The sequence below is a fragment of the Physeter macrocephalus genome, chromosome 18, assembly GCF_002837175.3.
Source record: "Physeter macrocephalus isolate SW-GA chromosome 18, ASM283717v5, whole genome shotgun sequence".
Classification (NCBI taxonomy): domain Eukaryota; kingdom Metazoa; phylum Chordata; class Mammalia; order Artiodactyla; family Physeteridae; genus Physeter; species Physeter macrocephalus.
Genome location: NC_041231.1, coordinates 57722264 through 57729926, shown reverse-complemented (window position 1 = coordinate 57729926; position 7663 = coordinate 57722264). Strand labels below are relative to the sequence as shown.

The following is a 7663-nucleotide window of genomic DNA, read 5'->3' as shown; positions in this document are numbered from 1 at the left end:
ATCAGCTGTTAACCTTATGGGAGTTCCCTTGTATGTTATTTGTCCTTTTTCCCTTGCTGCTTTGAATAATTTTTCTTTGTCTTTAATTTTTGCCAATTTGATTACTATGTGTCTTGGCATGTTTCTCTTTGGGTTGTCCTGTATGGGACTCTCTGCGCTTCCTGGACTTGGGTGGCTATTTCCTTTCCCATGTTAGGGAAGTTTTTGACTATAATCTCTTCAAATATTTTCTCAGGTCCTTTTTCTCTCTCTTATCCTTCTGGGATCCCTATAATGTGAATGTTGCTGCATTTCATGTTGTCCCAGAGGTCTCTTAAGCTGTCTTCATTTCTTTTCATTCTCTTTTCTTTATTCTGTTCCACAGCAGTGAATTCCACCATTCTGTCTTCCAGATCACTTATCTGTTCTTCTGCCTCAGTTATTCTGCTATTGTTTCCTTCTAGTGTATTTTTCTTTTCAGTTATTGTATTGTTCATCTCTGTTTGTTTGTTGGAGGGTTGCCTATCTCCACTTCATTTAGTTGTATTTCTGGGGTTTTATCTTGTTCCTTCATCTGGTACATAGCCCTCTGCCTTTTCATCTTGCCTATATCTCTGTGAATGTGGTTTTTGTTCTGTTTTCCAGTTTCTTAATGAAGTGGTTTTTAAAATATGGCTGAAAATTCTTTGGCAGTGCTCTCGGAAATTTCCTGAATTGGAGATGATTTGTGGCAGGTTAGTTACCAGTAGAAAGCAATGGACACTGCGTGGCCCCCACAATGAGGTCAGGAGAGGTAGTAGGGCAGAGTTCAGCTAGTTCTCAGGGGCACTCACCTTTTGAGGTCCAACTATCCTGACCCCCCCAGCTCTGCTGAATCCCAGGCTACCTGGAGAGGCCTCCAGCAGGTGCTCTGGTTGACAGTCTCCAGTGAGTTTCCTGCCCAGGGCCAGCACCAACCATCAGACATAAGACTGAAGATGCTTCCAGAATATTCCAGCCCCAGCCACTGCGTCACCCTCAGCTATATCAGTATCCCAGATGTGGCTCCAGACATCCTATTTTCTCTGTGCTGTCCGAATGCCTAACCCACAAAATCTGGGTGTATAATAAAATGGCTGTTTAAAGCTGCTATACTTCAAATAATTTATAAAACAGAAACTGTTCCTGGAACATTAAGGATATTTTTTTGGTCCTTAAAATTTTATAGTTTTCTTCTGAAGGTACTATACTTCATTTAATTCAGTTATTTCAAGTAGTTTTTGCTATTGTGGTGATGAAATTATTCTGACTAAAAATCTGCCTTCTGGTATAAATTTCAATTTTTAAGCTCCTAGTTTCTCCTTCTGTATGTAAGAAAAAGCTTTTTTAGGTATTCAACTTTGTACATCTACTATGGAAAATTTCTAAGTTTTTTATTTGATGCCCTTGGGTCTTATAGGTATACAATCATATAATCTAAAATGAATGTATTTGGATCTTCTCCTTTTAAATATTTTAAAGCCCATGTCTTCTTGTGGCTATTAAGCTGGTAGCACTCTTTGAATAACATTAATGCACAGCAGGGAGGGCAGATGCTCGTAATGTGTTCCTGAGTTTAATGGGAAGGCTTTTTGTGTTTAATATAATCTCAGACATCATATAAGCAAACAAAATGATACAACCATGAGATAACCTCTAAACCTTAACATTATTTTTTTTTAATTGAAGTATAGTTAATTTACAATGTTATGTTAGTTTCAAGTGTACAGCAAAGTGATTCAATTATACATGTACATATACATACATTTTCAGATTCTTCTCCATTATAGGTTATTACAAGATATTGAGTATTGTTCCCTGTGCTCTACAGTAGGTCCTTGTTGTTTACCTATTTTATATATAGTAGTGTGTATATGTTAATCCCAAACTCCTAATTTATCTCTCTTAACATTAATTTTTTTCTTTTTTTTTTGACTGCTTTGGGTCTTCATTGCTGTGCATGGGCTTTCTCTAGTTGTGGCACACGGGGGCTACTCTTCAGTGCGGTGGACAGGCTTCTCATTACAGTGGCTTCTCTTGTTGCGGAGCATGGGTCCTAGGTGCATGGGTTTCAGTAGTTGCAGCACACGGGCTCAGTAGTTGTGGCATGCGGGCTCTAGGGTTCATGGGCTTCAGTAGTTGTGGTGCGCGGGCTCAGTAGTTGTGGCTAATGAGTTCTAGAGCGCAGGCTCAGTAGTTGTGGTGCACGGGCTTAGTTGCTCCGTGGCATGTGGGATCTTCCCTGACCAGAGATCGCACCCGTGTCCCCTGCATTAGCAGGCAGATTCTTAACCACTGTGCCACCAGGGAAGTCCCTTAACATTAATTTTGAAGGTCATTCAACATGTATATTTTTTTTCAATTTCTAAGGATTTTGTCTTTCTTGCTTCATTTTAAGTGGGAGAAATACTTTTGGACTACTTTCTTGATTTACTTGTTCAGCAATAGGTATAAAATGATGAAATTGCTTTTCAAAACTGCTTTGGCTGAGCATTGGAAATAATGGAGTTTGGCAGGATGGAGCACAGAAAATGGAACCTTGGGCACATGGGTGACTAATCCATCTCCTCAGTTTTGGAGAATCCAAAAACACTATATAAATTAAGTTTGTCAGTCCTGAGCAGATTATTGTGTGGCTTCCTGAAATAATCCTCTCATCTTCTACCACAGTTCTGACCCAGTTTGGAGAAGTATCTTTAATATCTTCTCCTACTTCACTGACTTTGAGGCAGAATAGCCAGAAAATCTGCATTTAACAGACAACTTTCATCTTCAGGCTCACAAAAGGGTCAGTTTTCTTTAAAAAGGACATGGAAACTTAAACCATAGGGTATCTTCTTAGGCGATTTGACTTTCTTTGTTGTAACCCTGACAAACAGAAGACAGAGATCTGGAATAACTGAAATGCCTCAGAATGGTGCCCACCTGCTGATGGAAGTAAGTCGAAAGCTGTTGAGTGGACCTCCTTTACCTCACCATTGATTGTTTATCAAGTCATGGGCACTCGCCCCAGAAAGAAAAATAGAAACACGTGCATGGAAGGTGAGGTAAGACTGGGTGGTTAGAACAAAACACAGAACAATAACCCACCTGGAAGAGGAGGGGGATCGTGAAGTGTTTACAGGAAGCAGTAACTCTGAGATTTCACAACACACCCTGGTTACCTAAGGGATGGTTAGGAGGATGGAGGTTCTCGGCAGATGGGGGACTGATTGTTCTGGCCTGCAGTAGGTTTTATTACTGTCCTCAATTATCCACACGTCCTGCTCACTGTAAGAGTGTGCATCCTTGCCCTTGCCTTGCAGCCTGTGGGGCCTCCTTACAGCAGGAGTATGTATCATCCTTCCATCAGCATGTGATCAAGGACCTGCTGAAACTATAAGAGCCCTTATGTATTTCCATCCACCCTTTTCTCCTTTCCCTTTGTTTTGAGGATGGCATGTCCCAGACAGGGGTCCTCCTTCAGCCTGGATGTGAGGATGAGGGCCCTGTGTCAGAGCAGAGCAGCCACTGACCTGCAGCAGACATGAAACGCAATCAAGAAATAAACCTGAGATTGGGGAGGGGGAGCTCACTTGTTCTGTAGTATAACTAAGTGAACCCTAATGAATGTGACTCAAACTAAGGTATAGAAGGTTAGATCTAGGCTGAGTCCCACTTTAGAGGAAACTAGGTAACTCGTGCTTGTTTGGAAGTTTGGACCTAACTAATTCTTCCCACATTAGATAAGGGAGACTAAAGCCCTCAATCCCTGAGGATACCACACACTTAGATTTCCACAATGTCAAGGCAACAATCTGGTGATTCTAAGCTATTATTCGATGAATATCTGCCATCATGAAAGTGGTTTAGTCATATAGAGAGAGCATCAATCTGTAGCACAGGGGTTGGCAAACTTTTTCTATAAAGGACCAGGTAGTAAAAACTTTAGGCTTTGAAGGCCATACAGTTTCTGTTGCAACTACTCAGGTTGTAAGTGAAAGCAACTGTAGATAATACAGAACACAAGACTGTGGCTGTGTTCCAATATAATTTATTTACAAAAACGAACAATGGGCTGGATTTGGTCTGGGGGCTGACCCTGCTATAGCATAAGAAAACTTGAAAAACACACAAAGAAAAAAAAAAAAATCTTAAAACCAGCCTAATGTTTTACAACCACATTTCTATTGTTTTAACATTAAAAGCCCCACCCAGCAGCCACGGAAGGACATGCATAATTCCTCGGTTTTGCCACAGAGATAATAAAAGCCACTTCATAAGGCTTTTGGAGGAATTAATTAAGATGAAATATAAAGTGCCAATGAGTAAGCACTCAATGAATTTCAGCTCCTTGCATCCCTCTCCATTCTGCTCTACATACTCAGAGTGGATTCTCACTTTAGACCTATTTAATGCATGCTGAGTTAACGCATGAGGTCAAACAGTAATGAGGCGAAGCAGAGAATCCTTTAAGTCAACATTTGCTGAGCAATTGGTTTGATATGACAAACAGGATAACTAAGAATAAATATTAATATCTGTCATGATTTACATGACCATTAATTAGATTCTTAATTAAATTGACCTGACATGGAAGTGCCTTATTTTCAATTCAGGGGTGTATTTTGAATGATAGATAATAACTCTGTGTTCTATAGCAAAGTCAAGAAATTCCCAAAGCCTTGCATTAGAGCTTGTTCTGCATGGACAAGGAATAGAAAATAAGACCTTAGTGCTATCTGCTCAATTACACAGAAGTCAATTTTGTGACTTACTGAACTCAAGTTTTCTTTTAAAAGATAATGAATCTCAGTACTACGTTGCTCTATGTTGTGTTAAATGTCTTCTGACATAAATCGTTAGGGTCAGATGTGCTTAGGACCCCATGGCCGATATCCAGCATCTTTGGGGCATGGGCCATAGAGACAATTGTTGAGATAACTGAACTAACTTTTTTCTTGCTCCAAATGTACATGCCAAGTATATTTATTTTTTCAATACATTTTTTTGGCCTGATTTAGCATCTTAAATTTATCTTCCAGTCCTCCTCTTGGACTCACTGTGTCCCTGAATTTTAAAATCCCCTCCCCTCCATTCTTTCCATTTCTTCTACTGCCAAAATAATGACCAACATCATTAACAACCACACAGTGTCTTTTCTGTCTAGGAGATGGATGATCTGACATGCATCTTATCTATCACTGTTGCCTTGCAGGACATCAAGGCAGGTATGAACACCTTCCTCCTGGAATAGTGTACAGAGGAAGGGAGAAATATTCTCCTGTAAAACTGGTTATATACTTAAGGAAACTTCTACTTTTTCACAGGGTAGGGGAGAATTTTAAGGTAAGTAAAATTGCTCTGAGGTGGTGGTATGGTTGTGTGTTTAAATAAACATATGGAGAAGGGAGTACAGAAAAGGGAGATGAGTTAATATTCATTTAATCCTGATGTTAACATACTTCAAGTATAGTGGTAAGTGAAGACAGTATCATTTACATGAGCCCTGAAGCACCCTGTCTAGTGTTTCCAGAATGTGGACACATTGCCTTGGAATCATCTCGAGATGCTTGTTAAAAATACAGATTTTAGGGTACCACCCACTGCAGACCTACAGAACCTTCATTCTCTAAGAAGTTGAGCCTGGAAATATGATTTTTACCAAAATTTCCCTGTGATTCCAATGTTAAGTCAAGTACAGGAACCTCCTTATGAAGATCATGAGAGAGGCAAACAGACATCACCATGAGTGTTTTCACATCGGCATGAAAAATGGCACCGGGGCCCGTCCCACTGGGCAGCAGGGTGACAGGTGGGCTAACATTTCTGTGAGAAGCTTCTTTCTCTTCCTACTTTGTACTTTTCTCTAGGCCATCAGGCATCTCACACTCTCAGGAACATCAACAAATAAAAATGAAGTATAATTTGGGGACTCAAAAAAAATTATTAAAATAATTGTCAATAAAAAATACCATTTAAATGTTTGAAAAGATGAACCAGATCGATCACATGTACAAAAATCATTCATTTTCTATGAATTCAGTGCTGTCTTTAAGTGTTCTTGAGGGCCGGCCATGGAGGAGAGTGAAAATGAACTAGTGTGAGTTTGAGCATTAAAGGGCAGAAGGCCACTGAAAGATCCCTCCGGGAAAGAATGCAGTCGAGGCCAGGAACGTCCATCCTTCATCTTCACAGGCCCTTTTGGGTACCCTGTAAAATCACAGCAGTTATATAGGGATGTCTCTAAAACAGCACCTTTCAGGGTCCTGCACTTTTCTCTTTGCCGCTCAGATGATTTTCATCATCACAGGCCCGGACTAAGCCTTGCACATGAAGCATATCCTCAGACCAGTCCATTAGAACTGGGCTCTGCTCTGTTTATGGTAACAGCAGAATCATCACAAGTGGAACCAGGCCATGGTTCCCTCCCAGAGATTTTAGACCCAGCCCACTGGGTTGTCTAAAAGCTCTTTTTTCCCGTGGAGCTGCCTCCAGACACAAACATGTCATGAAAAATTTCAGTTTCCTTGGCTACTGACAATAAGGAATCAACTGTGTATACAGCTGTCTAAGTGATGGTGTGTTTAGCTATCTGAATAATGGAGCACAGTCGGGGGAGGAGAGCATGAGGAACTGTGGAACTAAGTAGGATAAGTTCATATCTATTCATACATCTCATTGGACCGTCATTTTTTTAATATCTTCATTGGAGTATAATTGCTTTACCATGTTGTGTTAGTTTCTGCTGTACAACAAAGTGAATCAGCTATACATACACATATATCCCTATATCTCCTCCTTCTTGAGCCTCCCTCCCACCCTCCTCCCTATCCCACCCCTCTAGGTTGTCACAAAGCACCTAGCTGATCTCCCTGTGCTATGCAGCAGCTTCCCACTAGCTATCCAGTTTACATTTGGTAGTGTATATATGTCCATGCCACTCTCTCACTTCATCCCAGCTTCCCCTTCCCCTGCTGTGTCCTCAAGTCCATTCTCTATGTCTGCGTCTTTATTCCTGCCCTACCACTAAGTTCATTAGTACTGTATTTTTAGATTCCACATATGTACGTTAGCATATGGTATTTGTTTTTCTCTTTCTGACTTACTTCACTCTGTATGACAGACTCTAGGTCCATCCACCTCATTACAAAGAACTCAATTCTGCTCCTTTTTATGGCTGAGTAATATTCCATCGTATATATGTGCCACATCTTCTTTATCCATTCATTTGTCGATGGACATTTAGGTTGCTTCCACGTCCTGGCTATTGTAAATAGTGCTGCAATGAACATTGTGGTACATGTATCTTTCTGAATTATGGTTTTCTCAGGGTATATGCCCAGTAGTGGGATTGCTGGGTCATATGGTAGTTCTATTTTCAGTTTTTTAAGGAACCTCCATACTGCTCTCCATAGTGGCTGTATCAGTTTACATTCCCACCAACAGTGCAGGAGGGTTCCCTTTTCTCCACACCCTCTCCAGCATCTATCGTTTGTAGATTTTTTGATGATGGCCATTCTGACCAGTGTGAATTGATACCTCATTGTAGTTTTGATTTGCATTTCTCTAATGATTCGTGATGTTGAGCATCTTTTCATGTGTTCATTGACAATCTGTATGGCTACTTTGGAGAAATGTCTATTTAGGTATTCCACCCATTTTTGGATTGGGTTGTTTTTTTTTT

At 40.4% G+C, this 7663-nt stretch overlaps 1 protein-coding gene across 2 annotated transcripts in view; it reads right to left on the bottom strand.

Moving 5' to 3' along the window:
• The window catches only part of GADL1 (glutamate decarboxylase like 1), a 203070-nt gene that overhangs the window by 32992 nt on the left and 162415 nt on the right, over positions 1–7663 (bottom strand). Inside the window, exon 16 of one of the 2 annotated variants that reach the window (XR_003677018.1) lies at positions 6090–6189. The exons of the other annotated variant lie outside the window; for it this stretch is intronic. The gene's annotated coding sequence lies outside the window, so the exon portion shown is untranslated. Of the gene's footprint in view, positions 1–6089; positions 6190–7663 lie in introns of those variants that run through there. 2 annotated transcript variants of the gene reach the window in all.